General features: G+C 35.5%; 1 long non-coding RNA gene across 5 annotated transcripts in view; it reads right to left on the minus strand.

Annotated features, from left to right (window-relative positions):
• Positions 1 to 1,045: 1,045 nt before the first annotated feature.
• The window catches only part of LOC126955609 (uncharacterized), a 72,144-nt gene continuing 53,829 nt past the window's right edge, over positions 1,046 to 19,360 (minus strand). For all 5 annotated transcript variants that reach the window (XR_007725998.1, XR_007725995.1, XR_007725996.1 and 2 more), the window contains 2 exons: positions 15,798 to 15,900; positions 1,046 to 3,171 (listed from right to left, as the gene is read on the minus strand). This is a non-coding gene — a long non-coding RNA (uncharacterized LOC126955609). The remainder of the gene's footprint in view (positions 3,172 to 15,797; positions 15,901 to 19,360) is intronic.

The following is a 19,360-nucleotide window of genomic DNA, read 5'->3' on the forward strand; positions in this document are numbered from 1 at the left end:
GTTCATTTAACTTTTACATTTAAATTTAATTTTTACATTTAAATTTTACAGTTTTTTTGAAGATATATTGGAAGAAGGCACAATTGGAAATATGTAGATCATATCTTAATTTTACAAGGTATATTTTTAATAGTCAGTCTTTGTCCATGTCATGAATATCTGACAGGTAGCTTTGCCAACATCTTTTTTTTTTTTTTTTTCTTGGTAGAGGGCATCCACTCATTTGTTCTTGGAAATCCAGGTAAATGATTAATGAATCAAGAGAAAAAACAACAATGAGTTATTTCTTCACTAAAGACAGTTTTCTGCTTTGTATAGTGTTTTAAAAAACAAATACAATGCTTTATCTTTGCTGAGATGTGGGACAATTTTCTTACAAATTTTGAAAATAAACTTTTAAACATAGGGCATGAAAATACACACACACATACACATACGTACACATGCACGTGCAAGAGACAGGAAAGTCCTGAGTGCAGATAATAGTTATAATGATAATTATTAGACTTTAACGTTAAATATATATAGAAAAATGATAGCTGTCACATTCCTGGGAGATTGTTTAGACTCTAGGTCATTTCAGGCAGGCAAAATCACTGATTTAATATAATACTTCTTGTTTAATGAAGGGCTAAGTTCCAAATATCTGACAACTCCATATTTCTGTCATTTCAGAGTGTGAAAGGAGAGGAATCATGTATTTTAATAATGTGAAAAGCTGACACAGAGCTGTCACATATTTTGACTCAGCCTCTTTTCCATAGGAAGTGCAATGTTGAGTTGGTTCTAACTGACCCATAAGGCTACTGATTTTATGTTGCCAGAAAGACTGGTGACCGCAATTCAATAAGGCAGGCTCTTCCTGTGCAGATTGAATGGCAACTCCTAATGTCCAGGTATAATTACTACTGGACCAAATATTTTATATGCATTTCTTATTTCCTTTTGTTAGATGTTACTGACATAAATCCAAAGCCAACAGTCATTTCTTGGGGCCTAAATAAAAGTTAGAATTTGGACTTACAGATAATGCCATCTTCATATATCTGTGGTTCCCTGATAAGCTTTTTTTCTTTTCTTTTCTCTTTTCTCTTTTCTTTTTTCTTTTTCCAAATAGAGTTTTGCTCTGTCATCCAGACTGCAGTGCAGTGGCACAATCTTGGCTCACTGCAACCTCTGCCTCCTGTGTTCAAGTGATTCTCCTGCCTCAGCCTCCCAAGTAGCTGGGATTACAGGCACCCACCACCACGCCCGGCTAATTTTTGTATTTTTAGTAGAGTCAGGATTTTGCCATGTTGGTCAAGCTGGTTTTGAACTCCTGACCTCAGGTGATCTGCCTGCCTCGGCCTCCCAAAGTGCTGGGATTACAGGCGTAAGCCACTGCACCTGGTAATCTTTATAATGTCAGTACATGTCACTATGCAATAAAGAAACCAAACATGTTTATTAAAGGTGCTGCTAATGGCCACTGTTTAATTGAATTGAGCTAATATGGCAGAGTTTTTTGGAAACACAACATTGAGAAAGTGTAGCTCTTGCATATTTAAATGCATAACAATCCAATAACAAATATTGCATTACGTTAATATGTATAATTTAGTTCGTTACTTTGAATTGTAAAGAAATCTCTTCACTGCACAAAATACATTGACTTTTCTAACTGTGTGTCTATTAGCCAATTTAGCTTCTCTTGTCTGCCCATTCACTTGTAAAAGCTGCTAATTCATCAACAGAAAGTGGATACAATCTACATATGAAATGAGTTAGAGGCAAGGAAGCAGTTGATTGCAGACATCAAGTAACTTATTAACAATGTTTTATATAGCTTGGTTCTTTAATGGATTGTGCAGGTTCATTCTTCATTGTGTTGACATTTAAGAGAGAAATTAAGGAAAAGTGAATGGTGGTTACACATTTGGTACAAATACAATAGCATGATGAGTGTGGGTATTGAAGAAGGTATGTCAGATGAATGCCAGGTAGTGAGTTGCAGGCTTATGTATCATCTGGTTTCTATAAAATGAGCAGAAATGTCAAATATTTCACTTAAAAACATCATTCCATCTTTTCTCCATTGCTCTGGGAGAGTAAGTTTAACTTGTAGTGCTTGCTTTAGCTAACTAGAAATTCAGAAAAACTTTAAATAAATTTTTGAAAACAAGCCTTCAGATGTGAAAAACATGGAATTAGCTATGAATCTTTGTTAGGGGGATATAATTAAAACCAAAATCTCTTCCTAGCCCAGAGAAGCTCTCTGCAGAGGTAGAAGACAAACAATTTTATTATTGAATAAACATTAAACCAGAGTGTGATGAACATCATGAGCAATTGACAAAGAGGTTGAAGACAGAAAAAAATCTGTCTTTTATATAACTAAGCAGATGCAGACCATTATATATACATTTTCTCAAGACAAACAATAATTAGTCCATAAGTAAGAGGACTGGACAGCACCATTTATCACACATAGTTTATCTTAAGTTCACCTCACAACTAGGGGGACCATATGTGTTCACAAATTGGTTGCATCCAAAGGAAAAATAACCTTCTCATATCTTTATGACAATAGGTACCTTTAGAGCTCAGAGCAAGATACTCAATGAACTTAGGCTCCTACTCTCCCACGGAAGGTGAGAGGTAGGGTTCCTATCTTCCTTGATGATTGCATTTCAAAAATATGCTTCCTAGGTCCTTGAGAAAGACATTCTGGGGTCCTAAAGCTGACAAGTTTTATTTAGCTTTAGAAAAGATTTACGTACATTTCAAAGAGACAGAGAGTTTACAATGACAAGTTTTCTAAAATAAATGCTCTCAAATATTAATTGAAATTCCAGTTTTACCACTGATTAGTTGTGCTACCTTGAGCATACTATTAATCTTTGTGAATCCTAAGTTTGTCATCTGTAAAGTGGGAATCATACTGCCTGCATCATAAGATTATTGTGATGATGAATTGAGATAATTCATAAAATTTTTTAACAGAGTCTTTAACAAAGTTAATGGTTACTATGGTGGTCACCATTATAGGGCTAGCCCCTCTACCAATTATTTTGAACCTTCCCATCAGCTCCAGAATGATGCTTCATCAATTTTTCCCTCTTTTGCTCATATCAACATGTTTTTATTAATCCAGTAGACTCTTTCCTTCAATCTTCAAATGCATTTACATCTCTGTTACAAAACAAATATTTAAATGTTAAGTAAAACAGTACACACTGCAACTTACTTTGATCTATTTTAAAAATCAACATTCCAAAAGTATTATTTATGGATAATAAAATGGACTCATACTAAGCACAGCTTAGTCTTTGTGACACATATATGTTTATATAACCACTAACAGAATCAATATTTAATTGCCATAGAAAGTTCTTTAATGCCAATCTGTAGTCAATGCCCATCTCAAACCCTGCCAGAGGCGACCCCAAAGACCTGCTTTCTGTCTCTATAGATGTTTTGTCTTTTCTGGGTTTTTATATAAATGAAATCATATAATATGCACCATTTTGTATTTGCCATATTTTTTCAGCAAAGTAATTTTAAGATCTATCCATGCTGTTGCATAAGTAATCTACTCTCTTCTATTACTAAGTATTATTGCATAATATTATTAAATCATAACTTGTTTATGAATTCAATTGCTGTTGGACATTTGAGTTGTTTCCAGTTGGAGCTATTATGAGTAAAGCTGTTACAAATATTCTTGTGGAAATAGTTGAGTGAATGTATGTTTTCACTTCTCTTGGGTAAATATTTAGGAGTAGAATTACTGGATCAAAAGACAGATGTATGTTTAAACATATAGGAAACTATTAAACTGTTTCCCAAGGTGATTGTACATTTACATTTTCAGCAATGCATGAGAGTTTCAGTTTCCTTACCAATACTTGGTTTTGCCAATCTTTAATTTAAGTATTCTAACTCATGTGAACTTAAATCGCTTTGTGGCTTTGGTTTGCATTTCTCTTCCAGTGTTTCTGAGACTTGGAACTTGCTGCTCTATTCTGCTGGGGGAATAAATCACTCATCTCTTGCCTGGTTGGAAAGGAGTATTTAGTTGTCTGTGTTAGGTGAGAGATGGAATCTAGGCAACCTAACCTCTATGTAGACTTTAAACTGAGGCTGGCCCCCAATCCTCCTGCTCCCAAGACTTTTGTGCCTCAAATTCTGAGCCTTTCAGAAAGATTTTTGTAACCCAAAAAGCCTGGTTCCTCTGGGCATCCTCCTCAATAGGCACTTAAGTCTCAACTTTGTCTGTACTGCAAGTCATTTACTTCTATCTATCTGCCCTCTGAGAAAGTCCAAACCTTTGTTGACAACTCTCACCTGAGAATATTTATCTCCAGTTCTATTTGCCCTTGTGTGTTTCTCCATTTAAAAAATTATTTAGAGAAAGAAAAAAAAGCACAAGTGATCAGTTTTTCACATTTTCAGTTATCTCTTTCCTATTCACCTTGCTTTCTCACTTTTTCTTCACTATTTCACACAGAAGTTAATGATGACAGAGCTCAAGATCTCTTTAACCTTAATTCTAGTTTATTAAAATTATTTCAACCCAAACTTTCTTCTTTCACCCAAACTCCTTTTGTCCTTGATTTCTGCATTAGTCAGCGTTCTCTAGAGAGACAGAACTAATAGGATAGATGTATATATGAAAGGGAGTTTATTAAGGAGAGTTGACTCACATGATCACAAAGGTAAAGTCCCACAATAGGCTGTCTGTGAGTTAAGAAGCAAGGAAAACAGTGGTGGACCAGTTCAAGTCCCCAAACCACAAAAGTCGGGAAATCTACTGTGCAGCCTTTGGTCTGTGGCTGAAGGCCCAAGAGCCCCTTGCAAACCAGTGATGTAAGCCCAAGAGTCCAAAAGCTGAGGAACTGGGAGTCTGATGTTTCAGGGCAGTAAACATCCAGCACAGGAGAAAGTTGAAGGCCAGAAGACTCAACAAGTCTGCTCTTGCATCTTCTCCGGCCTGCTTTATTCTAGCCATGCTAGCAGCGGATTAGATGGTGCCCAGCCAGATTGAGGATGGGTCTACCTCACACAGTCAGCTGACTCAAATGCGAGTCTCCTTTGGCAACACCCCTCACAGACACACGCAGAAACAATACTTTGCATCCTTCAACACAATTAAGTTTGCACTCAATATTAACCATCACAATTTCTATGTCTCAACCACATTGAGGAAAGTGTAACTTCTATTTCATTTAATCGTGATCTCACTGAATGGTTCCCTTTTCTCTAAATTAAATTATGTGAACAGGCCAGGAATGGGTAGAGGTCAGCACATTTTTATTTCCAGTAGTTCTATTACAAATACAAATTATTTTAGTAAAACTCCATGGGAATTTGGCATTGCTGCTCTTCAATGGCAACTTATTTCTTAAAGGAAAGAGAGTTATTGCTCTATATGCATTGTGACCTGTTCTCTGCTAGATAAAATGTGTAGGGAAGCTTTATTGTGATTCTCTCTGAGATTCTCTGTTTTTTTTTTTTTTTGATGCCTAGAAACTATCTCTAATACATAATGTGCTGACAGTGAGAAAATTGACCATTGCAAGCAACATCTAAACCTGGAGATTAAAAGGAGAGCAAAATGATCTTTTTCTCGTTCTCTTTTAAGGGAGCACAATTCTAAAACTCTCCCAAGCTAAAAAGAGAAGATATAAGTCATGAAAATCTTGTAAGAGTGGTGATAAAACTGGCAAATATGCTTTGAGAATAATAAAGCTATTAGATTGCTAGTCAACTTAAAAAATGCCTAATGTATCACAGAATGGTTGTCTTAAAATTATTTTCTGAATTCTCTCCTAGTTAGCAAATTGAGAGGGCATAAAACAAACTTAAAATAATCTCTAAACACAAATATTTGAATCTGGATTGCTTTGCAATGTGTTTTCATGGCTTGATAATTCCAGAGAAATTGTTATTATTATTTGGTCTTTAATCACAAGATCTTTTTATTGCTATACTATTAAGACATTGAATCTAAAGATGCCCGTTAATTTGTATTAATAGTATAGTATTTATAGTACTAAATATAAAATACATTTCATGTTTAACATTTTCTACCATATATGTTAAGTGATCAAATCTCACCAAACTATTCCGTACTTAGGAAGAACAAATTGTTCTACAGAAAATGAAGGACACTCCAAATGTTCAAGGGACTGGGGATGGTATGTGAAAGCTTTCACCATTAGATAAGTAATTTAAATCATAGGTGGTGGTGTGGAAGGTTTATTAGAAGTTTAGTGATGCTCTCTGATTTATGCTCATTCTAAGAAGCACTTCGTTTTCTAAAGTAGAAAAAGCGTGAGTCAGAGGAAGTTAAAAACCACACTAGAAAACATCTATTTTAGTTTATCATTTCATTCTTCTTCCTAATTGTAAGTCTTAAGAATTAGAAAAAATTTGAGCTGTGGTACATAAGACAATATGGGAAGCATGCCAAGAACTGCATTAGGCTATAGCTTTTGGAGAGCAATAGAATGGTTTTTGCTGATATTTTTATTCAGCAACCAAATTTATAATTTACTAAAAAAAAGTGAGAAGCATATTACATAATTATTCATTCATAAATTAAACAAAACAATATAAATTATGACAGAGCTATGATTATTTTAATGATAATGTACTGGTCTTTAGCAGGAAAACTCTGGTAATTATAATTTGCAGTAAAGGAAAATATATCAATACAGTTTTCAATATCATAGATAGAAGTACTCCAACTTTTAAGTAGCTGCATTTCTGTATAAGACATTCCTTCTCTATAAAATATGAAATTTAAAAATTAAAAAGTAATTTTATACTTTACAGAACCGATTTGCTTATCAGGGATCATTTTCTGTAATGATTTTCTCTTTTATCTTGTGATTTTTCCACTTCTTATCACCTTCAGGGAGGTTATAATTCTGTCACATTTTTTAAAAAGCCTACTAGTTGGTCTCATCTCCTGTATAAGCTATTTTTTGCAGCTATGTGTATAATTTTTGACATATGAATAAATAAATGAAGTGTTTAACATAAATTTATCTTTCAAGTAGCTCTTCATAAATATCTGTTTTTCTAAGCATAGCATAACAAATGAAGCTACAGTGGCAGATTGTACTTTATTGTTATTAATTTTTCTGTTTTATAACAAGTGAATCTGGGCTTTCTAAATAATAATAATGATGAATAAACTTTTGTTGGAATAGAAATCTCCATTTACATGGAATGTGACTAGACATACTGCCAGGCAGATTGAAGCTTGAATTTGTTGGAATACTCACTACCTAAGGGTAAAGCAGGGTGGGGAGGTGGGGGAATGGGGTGATGTGGAGTATACGGGCTAGGTGGGAACACAGACTTAGCTTGTCATTGTCGTAGTGTCTCTATTTTGTACCTCTTCTTATTGTTTCTCAGCCTCTATTTCAGTTTATCTCCATCTACTCAAGTTCAGTTGCCCCATTCTTACCCCTTAATTGCCTTTCTAAAAATTCTTTTAGTTGATTCGCCAGTGCCAAGACACAGGTGTTGCTAACACCTATTCCTTCAGCCTTCATAGCCAACCAAAGCTATTAAATATATTGTGTCTTCACTTTGGGCTTTCTTTAGTATTTCTTCTTTTCCTTTCTGTTTCTTTCAACCTTTTTCTATAGCATTTGACAATGTTTTCTACTCTCCTTTTTAAACTCTCATACCCACAGATCTATTGCCTCTTTCTCTATTTACTTCTTTAAATACTTCTTTTTAGGGCAACTCACTAGGTTTTTTTTTTTTTTTTTTTTTTTTTTCTCTTTATATCAGTTCAATATATGTGCCTAAATAGCCAATGTTCTTGGCCCTCTTGCTTTCTATGTTACTCTTTCATCCAGTTAAGTTAAAAAAAAAAAATCTGAAAGTCTGCACTATAATAAGTATTAAGTTATCAGAGACAAAAGGCAGCTCTGCCTTCAAAAAGTCACATTGCAATGAGGGAAACAGACAAGGCATTACAATAGAGTGTGATAATGTGTTATCTAAAAGATGGAGCTTTATTCAAGTTTGCATATCCAGGAGGGCGACTTTACCCTACCAGAGTGACATGAAACCTAGTTTTCAAGGCTGAAGGAAGAGTTTATCTGGTGGGTATGGAGCAGGGTAGTATACGGTGAATCTTCTAGCAGAGGAAATAGTTTGTTCACAGCCTAAGTGGGCTTGTGAAAAAGTGTGAAATTTCATTAAACTGTAGTGGCTTTAAACAAACAAAATATGACTGGCACATGGGGTAACTCTGGGGAAGAGAAGAAAGATGAGAACAGAATAAGAAAGAAGGCAGCTTATGAAAGTTTCTCTGTGACCTTCTAAAATGCATGTGCCATATTTATAATTGTTACCCTTGCACTTTGACCTGGTCCATTTCTTTTTTTGTGTGTGTGTGAAATTACACTCACCACTTTAATAAGGAGAGGTCCACTAAGTAAACCAAATTGTTGAATTAAATGCTTTTCTGGAAATGTACTTCATGAAGCTGCTGAACTCTCGTAATCACAACCAAGTCATTACTAATTTAATTATTTTGACTCCTCCCATCCCACACACACACATTCAGGATAAAAAAGGGCACGAATAGCTCACATACCATGTAAACCACTTTTGGGAATCAGATGTGTACTAACAAAAGTAAAACGAATTAAGTGTAAATATATAAGGATGATAAATGTCCTGTTGAGTACAGTGGCAAAACAAGAAGAAGAAACCGTGAAGGTCTATCAGTAGCAGAATGCTTAAACTGTTAAAAATAGCACATTAGGTCTATTGATTTTGGGGATTACCATGGTGGGGTTTTTTTGTTTGTTTTTTGTTTTGTTTTATTTTGTTTTTTCAGTGAGAAGAGAACGAGCTGGTGCTGGCCTTATTCTTACCATTCTTTCTTTACGAAGGTTTTGATGACACCCTCAGCCAGGAATAACCTGATTTATATTCGTTCTTGTTTCAGTTGACATAACTTTCCTTTTTCACCATGTGGGATATCATTTATCTTACAAATGATGACCTTTTGCACATCAATGTTGTTGGTATTGTATTGTTTCTTACTGATGTTAGGGTTGCTAAACTAATTTTATAAAAAGCGTGTCTCTTTACCTGAAACTTTTCAATATTTAGTTGATAAAGTAAACACCTTTTTTCCTTTTGATCTTGTCAAATGCCAACTACTGAATTCCTATTTCTCTAGATGATACATTATTTGCATTTGCAAAATAATTCACACAGATCCACACGATGCTAAAACCCTGGAGGTATGATTATCCAGAAGCACAAGTTTTTAACATTTGCACTAGATGTTTGCAAGAATGTGTAAGACAAAATCTCTTTTAGCATTGCTGCCCTGGAAGGAGTTTAATAAATATCCCTAAATATAGATAAAAAAGAAACATTTCTGACTTAAGTACCACCTGTAAGATTTTCCTATTTTTCAAATGTCTTTCCTTTTGACTGCTTCACTTTTTCATCACCATATGTTACAAAATGAGAAGTTAAAATTATTTTACTTTCAGCTTTTGCTGTTTGTATCTTTAAATTAACATAATGAAATCTTTTATGGAAATTGCTCAATAAAGTAGCAATTTAAAAAGCCTGTTTTCTAAAATCATGCATCGTATTAATACTCTTTTAGATGTGATTATCAAAATTCTAGTGCTTTTTTTTTGCTTTGTACATGGGGCCTTGAATCTGTGAGCATTTCGATAGGAAAGTGCCTGTAAGCTTCAGTATTCAGTGGCTCCGTCAGTCTCCAGCTTTTTTCATCCTTTCTCTTTGCACATTTGTTCTTACAGCTCCTGTACGTACTCATACACTGAAGAGGACCATGAAAAAGTGCTTAAGCTCAAACAGGTAAGTATTATATTTTTCATGCCTTGTAAAAGTAGATTAGTCATATGAGAAAACTTGAAATAATTTGCTACAATATTTTAGATTGTTTGCAATTTAAAATTTTTCACGTTTCCCTGCTTTTCTCCTTTATGCTGGATAACTAAAAGTACCTATCAATTCATCTGATTGTACTTTGCATTTTATTTTTTCCTCAGAGGCCTGATTTCCTTATAGCTTTTCACCTATTGAGGTAATTTGCATGCTCTTTAGCCATTGTCTGAGAAACCTGTGCCCAGATTAATCTTTGTTTTCCTTTTAGGCTCTGTTTAATAAAGATTATGAAGAGGCTAACAGTAGCACTATTATTTGAGATTTCATTATGGCTATTAATGGTATTTGAGTGCCAGTTTTTTTTTTTCACATGGTCATTGATAATTGGGGTTTTAGCTATTTTATATTGACAACACGAGATTTCTGAAAACACTGTCACCTCTGATTGTAATTAATTCAAGAATACTATAACCATTGTCAATGCACAATTCATTTTTAGTTCAATTTAAAATTTGGAGCCTTTCTTTGCTTCATCAAATAATCGTGCTTGTAGTCAGAAGTATAGTAAGTAGAAAAGAGATTATGATGAAAACTGTAAATCTTTTCTCATCACTGTTTGTATTATTAACAGTATAATAGAATTCGATGAGGAAAGGGGCATATTTTTATGGCATAGGTCATGCTGTACATAGCCTTTACCTGGGCTAGTTTCTTTGGGATTGGTATATATACTGTTGCAAGCCTCAAGGACAATGCTAAGCGCAGGGAGGGCAATTCAAGAGGCTCCAATCCCCATTTATCTTACTCTGGGCACTAAAGCTATCTCTTCCCATCCAGATTTTCTTCCAGGAAGCAATGCTCAGTTGAAATGACAAGATGGTGTGAACACGGATCCTTCTGAGGATCAAAATGGGATCTGTTAAATATGTATGTTTATGGGGTCTGTTAATATGTATTAAGTATTTTATAAGTGTTAAGTATTCATCAAGACTTAATAAACAAAGTAGAAGGAACAAACACATAAAGAGGTCCTTATATCATGTGATAGATGCCATGATAGAGGCATCAGTTCAGCGTGATGAGGTAGCACAAAGTGAACACATAAATCAGTCTGGGAAAATCAAGGAAGGCCTCCAGGAGAAGATGAAGTCTAATTTGTCGTTAAAGCTGCTTAGTAGCCAGATGCAAAGTTAGAGGAAGGCAAGTAAGTAAGACAGAGAAAACATACTATCAAGGCATGGAAACTAAAATAATAAAAACGACAATGATCTTAACATTTATTCTAGGCACCATTTTAAGTGATTCATGAAATCATTTCATGTCTCCCACAAACATATGAGGCAGTTATTACTATCCCAGTTTTAGGTATGGAGAAACTGAAGCACAGAATGTTTAAGTGAATTACCTAAGGTCACATAGCCAGTAAATGATAGAGGACAGATTTGGAACCCTGCTATCTGACTCCAGAGTCCATATCCTTAACCACCATACTATATAGCCCCTTGCTATGGTTTACTGATAGGTGTAGTGAACAAGTGAGTTGAAATTACTGGATAAAATTCTAACTTGGAGAAGGCAGAAGGCACAGTTGCAGAGACTGATACGTGGCAGATACTGACTTTGTATGTCATGCTAAGATGGTTAGAATAAGACTTCTCAACTATGTATGGTGAGGGGACAATTATACTTTATTATTATCCTTTAATTTCAAATATGATGTGGATAGATATGTTTATAAAATATGAAATTACATACTTCGATATCAAGGCAATTTCAAATTGCTAGAAAGGATTCCAAATGCTTACTCTCAATTTCTGTGCTTTAGTAATCATTGATTTATATCAAACAATTTTGGACTAGCACTTTGAGTAGTATTGATTTATATTTTTTACTTTGTACCTTGTGGTGTAATTAAGGGTATATCCATTCAGATGGGCAGGTTAGCATTTTAAGTATTAATTTCTTTATGGAAAATGAACTAGAGACTATGACTGATCACAGTGAGCCCAATTATGAATCAATGATTGTAGTGTCTGCCAAAGATAACTAGAGCCTAAACTGAGGCTGTACAGGTAGTAATGAAAAGTGAGGGGTAAATGGTTTTGAGAAATCCTTGAGAGCTATATCTGGCCTGGGTCCATGGAGATGATTCCCTTATCTTCAACTTCCACTAAAACAGCTCTTTGTGATTCTTTGCTCTGTTTTCCTCTAAATTGAATATTTTAAAATGTCTATCTCAAAAGTTACCATCTATGTATTTCTTAAATCAAAATCATATTTTTCTTTCAAAATGTATTAAACATTTTGCTGAAGTGAAGCTCCTTTTAGGCCCCAAGTTTAAGTGGGACGAAGACTGGCGGGGCTAAGGAGTGCAGGATGATCTGCGGGGCTGGAAGAAAGTGAAGTGTTGTTTCTCTATTAAATAAGTATCTTGTGTGGACACATGGGGCAAAGCCAAGAGTTCATGGTTTAAGGAATGAGCTTTGAGGGTGCAGGGGTCAAGGGAAAATTTTCACTTTGTCCTTCTGAAGGTTTACTGAAAAATGAACTCATAAATGTCAGATGAACTGGAGAAAAAGCATTCAAAATGTATTAACGTGTAAACAGGATCTTTTGGATTGAAGACCCAAAGATATAGAAAAAATTGTCCATTTTTATGCTTAGGTTCAAGAAAGTGTGGATAGCTGCATAGAAGTATGTTTGGAAAAATAGGGTATTATCTAACGTTAACAGACTGAGTGGAGCAATCTAGCAAGGCCTCTGGGTCTAGATTTGTCTTGGTTTTTCAGAGCATGTATTTCTTCCTTCAGGATGTGGGACAGGACCCTCTCTGGAAAGGGGGTCAGATCATTTTTTATTGCCAGTTTTTATACAAAAAGACAGAAGAAAAGCTGGAGTCAAATTTTTAGGTTTTATGGCTGACTTTGAGGAAAAGAGGTTCTGATTTGTATGTCCTGGCTTGTGGAAGAGGGATTCAAGTTTGTAAGACCAGCCTTGGGGGAGAATGGGGCTGAAAAACAGGAGGCAGGAAGGTGGGAGAAGGTCAGAGAAAACATCTTTTTTTTTTTTTTTTTTTTTTTTTTTTTCCCTGAGGCTGTTTCTGAGGCCATTTTTGAATGTTGTTTTGTGTTTTCCAACATTCTCTGGTCTAAAACTTCCCAGAGAAGTTTCACAGGCCAGGACTTGGGTTGGTGGATTGTTGTATGAGCTGTTTAATTGAAGCAGTCTCTCAGTCTTGAGAACAGGGCAGCAAGTGAAACAGTTAATGCTAGCATCTTATTTCAGGCAGTGGTGGTGTAGATGGGCTTTTACCAAAGTTGGGTTTCTTTATGATTTTTGCAATCAGATATTGAATAAGAGACATTTTTATGGAAACAGCATAAAAACAAAAGTTAACGGTTAAAAAAAACTATAAACTTAGGTTTTGACTCTAAGAGGCAGCCCATTGCTAAGATTTTTAGATGTTAGGCTTGAAGCATCTTTAGACAAAGTGAGAGCAGATAGTAACAATCCGACAATTTTTTTTCTGTTTGTAGTTTGTATCAGGTGTTCAAGGGAACTTTTGAGTAGTCTACACATTGTCAAGTTCAAAGGCTGTTTGTCTATTAAGTGTTATAATGATTTTTTTAAAAAAGTTTTTATCAAGTTGTCTACCCTTAGCTTATAGGGCTTTAGGAAAACGCAGTATTAATTTTAGTAATTTTAAGTCAGAAAGTAGAAAACATTTGGAAACATTAGTTGGGAGACTTATAGCCAGGAAGGAATTTAGGATTTAATCTGAATTGTAGCAAAATAATAAAAACTCAAAAACAATGATTAAGGCTAGAATCTAATAACAGGTATGTTTTAGTTTATTTTAAACAATTTTTTTCTAGTCCCCAATTTTTACTAAAGACAAATCATAGCAGGATCAGTTTATTTGTAAAATAAGTTACAGTTTTATTACACTTAGCCTGATTATTTTTTATTTATTTATTTATTTATTTTTTTTGAGACGGAGTCTCGCTCTGTGGCCCAGGCTGGAGTGCAGTGGCCGGATCTCAGCTCACTGCAAGCTCCGCCTCCCGGGTTCACGCCATTCTCCTGCCTCAGCCTCCTGAGTAGCTGGGACTACAGACGCCCGCCACCTCCCCCCGCTAGTTTTTTGTACTTTTTAGTAGAGACGGGGTTTCACCGTGTTAGCCAGGATGGTCTCGGTCTCCTGACCTCGTGATCTGCCCGTCTCGGCCTCCTAAAGTGCTGGGATTACAGGCTTGAGCCACCGTGCCCGGCCAGCCTGATTATTTGTATAAAATGTAGTATGAATAGTGATTGGCCATCTAGATTCTTTTTAAATTGGCTTTGTTGGAAAAATTTTACAAGGAATCTCAGATTAGACTTTTAAAAGTCTCTTAAGGCTCTGAAGCCAAGCCAAGCATTTATCATCAGGCTGTCTGTAATACCTGGATAAATTTCTATTTTTTGGGGAGTGGATCCCCAAATAACTCATTTTCTGGGCCTATCAGAAAGTGACTTTTTTTTTTTTAATTTATTTATTATTATTATACTTTAAGTTGTAGGGTACATGTGCATAACGTGCAGGTTTGTTACATATGTATACTTGTGCCTTGTTGGTGTGCTGCACCCATCAACTCGTCATTTACATCAGGTATAACTCCCAATGCAATCCCTCCCCCCTCCCCCCTCCCCCCTCCCCATGATAGGCCCCGGTGTGTGATGTTCCCCTTCCTGAGTCCGAGTGATCTCATTGTTCAGTTCCCACCTATGAGTGAGAACATGCGGTGTTTGGTTTTCTGTTCTTGTGAGAGTTTGCTAAGAATGATGGTTTCCAGCTGCATCCATGTCCCTACAAAGGACACAAACTCATCCTTTTTGATGGCTGCATAGTATTCCATGGTGTATATGTGCCACATTTTCTTAATCCAATCTGTCACTGATGGACATTTGGGTTGATTCCAAGTCTTTGCTATTGTGAATAGTGCCACAATAAACATACGTGTGCATGTGTCTTTATAGCAGCATAATTTATAATCCTTTGGGTATATACCCAGTAATGGGATGGCTGGGTCATATGGTACATCTAGTTCTAGATCCTTGAGGAATCGCCATACTGTTTTCCATAATGGTTGAACTAGTTTACAATCCCACCAACAGTGTAAAAGTGTTCCTATTTCTCCACATCCTCTCCAGCACCTGTTGTTTCCTGACTTATTAATGATTGCCATTCTAACTGGTGTGAGATGGTATCTCATTGTGGTTTTGATTTGCATTTCTCTGATGGCCAGTGATGATGAGCATTTTTTCATGTGTCTGTTGGCTCTGTATGAATGTCTTCTTTTGAGAAATGTCTGTTCATATCCTTTGCCCACTTTTTGATGGGGTTGTTTGTTTTTTTCTTGTAAATGTGTTTGAGTTCTTTGTAGGTTCTGGATATTAGCCCTTTGTCAGATGAGTAGATTGCAAAAATGTTCTCCCATTCTGTAGGTTGCCTGTTCACTCTGATGGTAGTTTCTTTTGCTGTGCAGAAGCTCTTTAGTTTAATGAGATCCCATTTGTCAATTTTGGCTTTTGCTGCTGTTGCTTTTGGTGTTTTAGACATGAAGTCTTTGCCCATGCCTATGTCCTGAATGGTACTACCTAGGTTTTCCTCTAGGATTTTTATGGTATTAGGTCTAACATTTAAGTCTCTAATCCATCTTGAATTAATTTTCGTATAAGGAGTAAGGAAAGGATCCAGTTTCAGCTTTCTACTTACGGCTAGCCAATTTTCCCAGCACCATTTATTAAATAGGGAATCCTTTCCCCATTTTGTTTCTCTCAGGTTTAAACTTATCACAGGTCAGGAACCTTGTAAAGGAACTGTGTGGACAAGGTGCCAACCCAGCCTTTTAAAGAGGCTTTTTACTTACTCTAGAAAGTCAACCTGGATTCCTCAAAGCAGTTCAGTCTTATTGGAATATATTCTGTTCCTGTCAAATCCTTCATTAAATAACTGATGTCTTTCATCGTGTCCTGTTACATAAGAAAATAGATTTGTATTGAACTTATGTAAATAATTATATCATAATAAATTAAGAATACTCACAAATTATTTCTAAACTCTGGAAAAATCAGATAGACAAAGAAAATCAGGTTTTTTACAAAGGTATATTGTACCATGCTCAAAAGAAAAAAAACAATTATTGAGTATAAAAAAATAAAAGGCCAAGCACATTGACTCACGCCTGTAATCCCAGCACTTTGGCAGGCCAAAGCACGTGGATCACGAGGTCAAGAGATTGAGATTATCCTGATCAACATGATGAAACCCCATTTCTACTAAAACCACAAAAATTAGCCTGGTGTGGTAGCACATGCCTGTAGTCACAGCTACTCGGGAGGCAGGCTGAGGCAGAAGAATCACCTGAACCTGGGAGGTGGAAGTTGCAGTGAGCCGAGATCGTGCCACTGCACTCCAGCCTGGTGACAAAGCAAGACTCCATCTCAAAAAAGAAAAAATAAATAAATAAATAAAAAGAATCAGCAGTATTTTAAATAAAAAAATATAAAAACTATTTTAGTCTTTTATCAGTTTAGTCGCATGTAATTACCTTTTGTTGTGTTTGATGTTGGATTAGTATTCCTCATGAATGCATCAGATTTTAATTGAAGTCCTGGAAGTTTTTACCTAGTCTAATGGTATGATCTCCAAAGTTACTAGAAACCTGTCCAGAGTACCTGTCAGAGAGTCCTTTACATGGGCGTTTTTAAAAAGAAGAAGTAAATTTTGGACTGTTGGTAATTATAAACCACTTTTGGGGAGGAATTAAAAAATAAAGCAATGATTGTTTGTGGATGACAAAAATCCTAGAATAGTCAAGGGGAAAGACAATTGACAAGAAAATTTAGTTATTTTTGTGGTATATAATAATGTTAACATGATAATCATTATTACTGATAACATATACTAAGACTTATCAGAATTTTAGAAATCTCATATAATTTTGGAACATAAGTTAACAACACATTTATGTAAATATAAACAGCAGAAAGTTAAACACTATTTCTTATTTGACAATGTTCCCCACATGATTTTAACATACCAAACATGCCTGATATGTCCCTCTTGGACTTCCAGGAGCTCTAATATCTGAAAAGTTAGTGTGAAGTTAAAAGAACATAAATGTAGAATTTGAAATTTTGATTTTGAAAAGTCTGTCAAATATCAAAAGTTTAAAAAACTCGAAATAGGATCGCAGATCATTGTGAAATTATAGTTATTTATTTAGCCAAGGTACATTAATTGGAGAAAAGGCATTCAAAAGTTATTAACATGTACTCCAGAGCCTTCAGAATAAAGACCCAAAGATACAGGGCAAAGTGTCCATTTTTACACTTAGGCTCAACAAAGTGTGAATAGCTGTGCAAAAACATGATTAGACCAAAAAAGTATGATCTAACATTAATGGACTGAGCGGGGAAACTCAAGTCTTGTCTGTCCATATTCTTCTTGGTCTCTCTGAGCTTGTATTTCTTCCTTCTGGGTATATGGGGAAGGACCCTCTTTGGTATGGGAGGCTCATGACCTACAGTCAAACAAGGTAGGTCAGATAATTTTTTTAATGGTTGGTTTTTATACAGACAGAAGAAAAGCCAGAGTAAAAATTTTAGGATTTATGGCTGGCTTTGGGGAAAAGGGGTTCTTGTTTTTATGACCCACCTTAGGAAAAAGAGATTCCAGTTTTTAAGATTTCCCTTGGTGGAAAATGAGACTGAAAGCAACAGCAAAAAGTCAGAGAAAAAGTTTTGTTTCTGATACTGAGGCCTTCATTTTGGGCAATTGATTTCTGAATCCCAAGAAAGGGAAAGGACACGAGACCCAAGAAGCGAAGGCTAGAATTTCTCAAACAGTCCTAGAAATGAGCAGAATGTCTATCTAAGCAGAAGGATGACAACCAATTATTTCAAAGCCTTGTAGTTGGTAACAGGAAGAGGCTCAGGGTAGTAGATAGTCTGGAGCCGGGAGCTAGGGGCTGGCACCCAGTTACAAAGCCAGGGCTTCAGTCTTGAGCATTGGAATTCCAAACTAGGACTTATTGGTGGTAGAAGAATGACAGGAATTCATTTCTTGTGGATTTGAATTTGAGGTCAAGAAAATAATCATTTTCTGAATGTGCCTAGCACCTCAATAAATGCTTAATGTGTATAATTTCATTTAATTATCACAGCAAATCTACCGAGTAACTAATATCCCCGTTTTGAGAAAATCAAGACTAAGACATGTTACAAAACTTGCCTAAATTTACACAATTATGGGGTAGTGAAGCTTGTTTTTTGTACTTCCACGCTTATTTCTTTTCCAAGATGCCATGCTTCTTTCAGCTTTCACGTTTCTCAGTGCCAAAATGTGAACAGCTGTTGACCTTAGAGTTTCCTTATGTGATGAGAGCACAGAGGTCAGAATGTGCTGGGGAAAATGTCAGCATGGACTTCATACATCTCCAGAATGCTTTTCACTGTGGAGCTCCTCTTTGAAGAGAAAGCCCAAGAGAAATTCTTGAAAATTCAAAATTTTTATTCTTTTAACACATTGAAAATCATTTATGTGTCAGGTGCCATTTTAAACACTTAAGATACACTAATGAATGAAACAAATATAAAATGTCACAATTCCAGTAGAGAAAAAAATATAATAAAAAGTATGATGAACAAGTAAAAAGTATATAATGCAATAGTAAGTTAATGAAGCAAACCAGGGTATGGGGCATCAGAACTGTAATTTTGAATAGTTTTTATAGTAAGCATTACTGAGCAGTTGACACTTAATAAAATATATTTAGATTATTCCTGTACTCAAAGACTATCTGCGAGCCACATAAAGCTGTGTGGAAGTACTGCTGCATTTTTAAATAAGGTCAGATATTTGGGGGATTTTTTTTTTTTCAGTCAATACTAGCTCTGCCTGTTTTAGCCCAGCTCAGTGTCAACACAAGTCACAAAACACATACAGTCCCAGCTCCACTTTGGGATTGAATTAATGAGACAAGTTCTGGTAGCCTTTTGGGAACTCTTCCCCACTGGTGAGTGAGCTCTGAAAATAACTATTGCGTAACTGAGCAAAATAAAATTTTATGAGTTTATGTGAATATTATGCTGCAGTATTCCTAACTAAATCCATCCTGCTTGGCCTGGCCACATGGTTTGACTTCTGCTCGTTCCCCAAGGAATGAATTTACCCAATTTATATTCTGGCACCCATATGATGCAAAGGACCACAATCACTGAAAAATGTTTTTCACTCTTTAGAATCATATTCCCTTGATATTTATTTCGGATTCTTTTGGGAGTAAACAACTACTTTGTGAATTTAATGTGGATATAGACTTAGAAGTATATATTTTTTCTTTACTATAGCATTGTCAGCTATAGTTAATGAATTCCTGTGACCTCAGAGAGTATATTCCACCTCCCTCTCCTTGACACTCATCAGAAA

This window comes from Macaca thibetana, chromosome 5 (genome assembly GCF_024542745.1).
Source record: "Macaca thibetana thibetana isolate TM-01 chromosome 5, ASM2454274v1, whole genome shotgun sequence".
In the NCBI taxonomy this organism is placed as follows: domain Eukaryota; kingdom Metazoa; phylum Chordata; class Mammalia; order Primates; family Cercopithecidae; genus Macaca; species Macaca thibetana.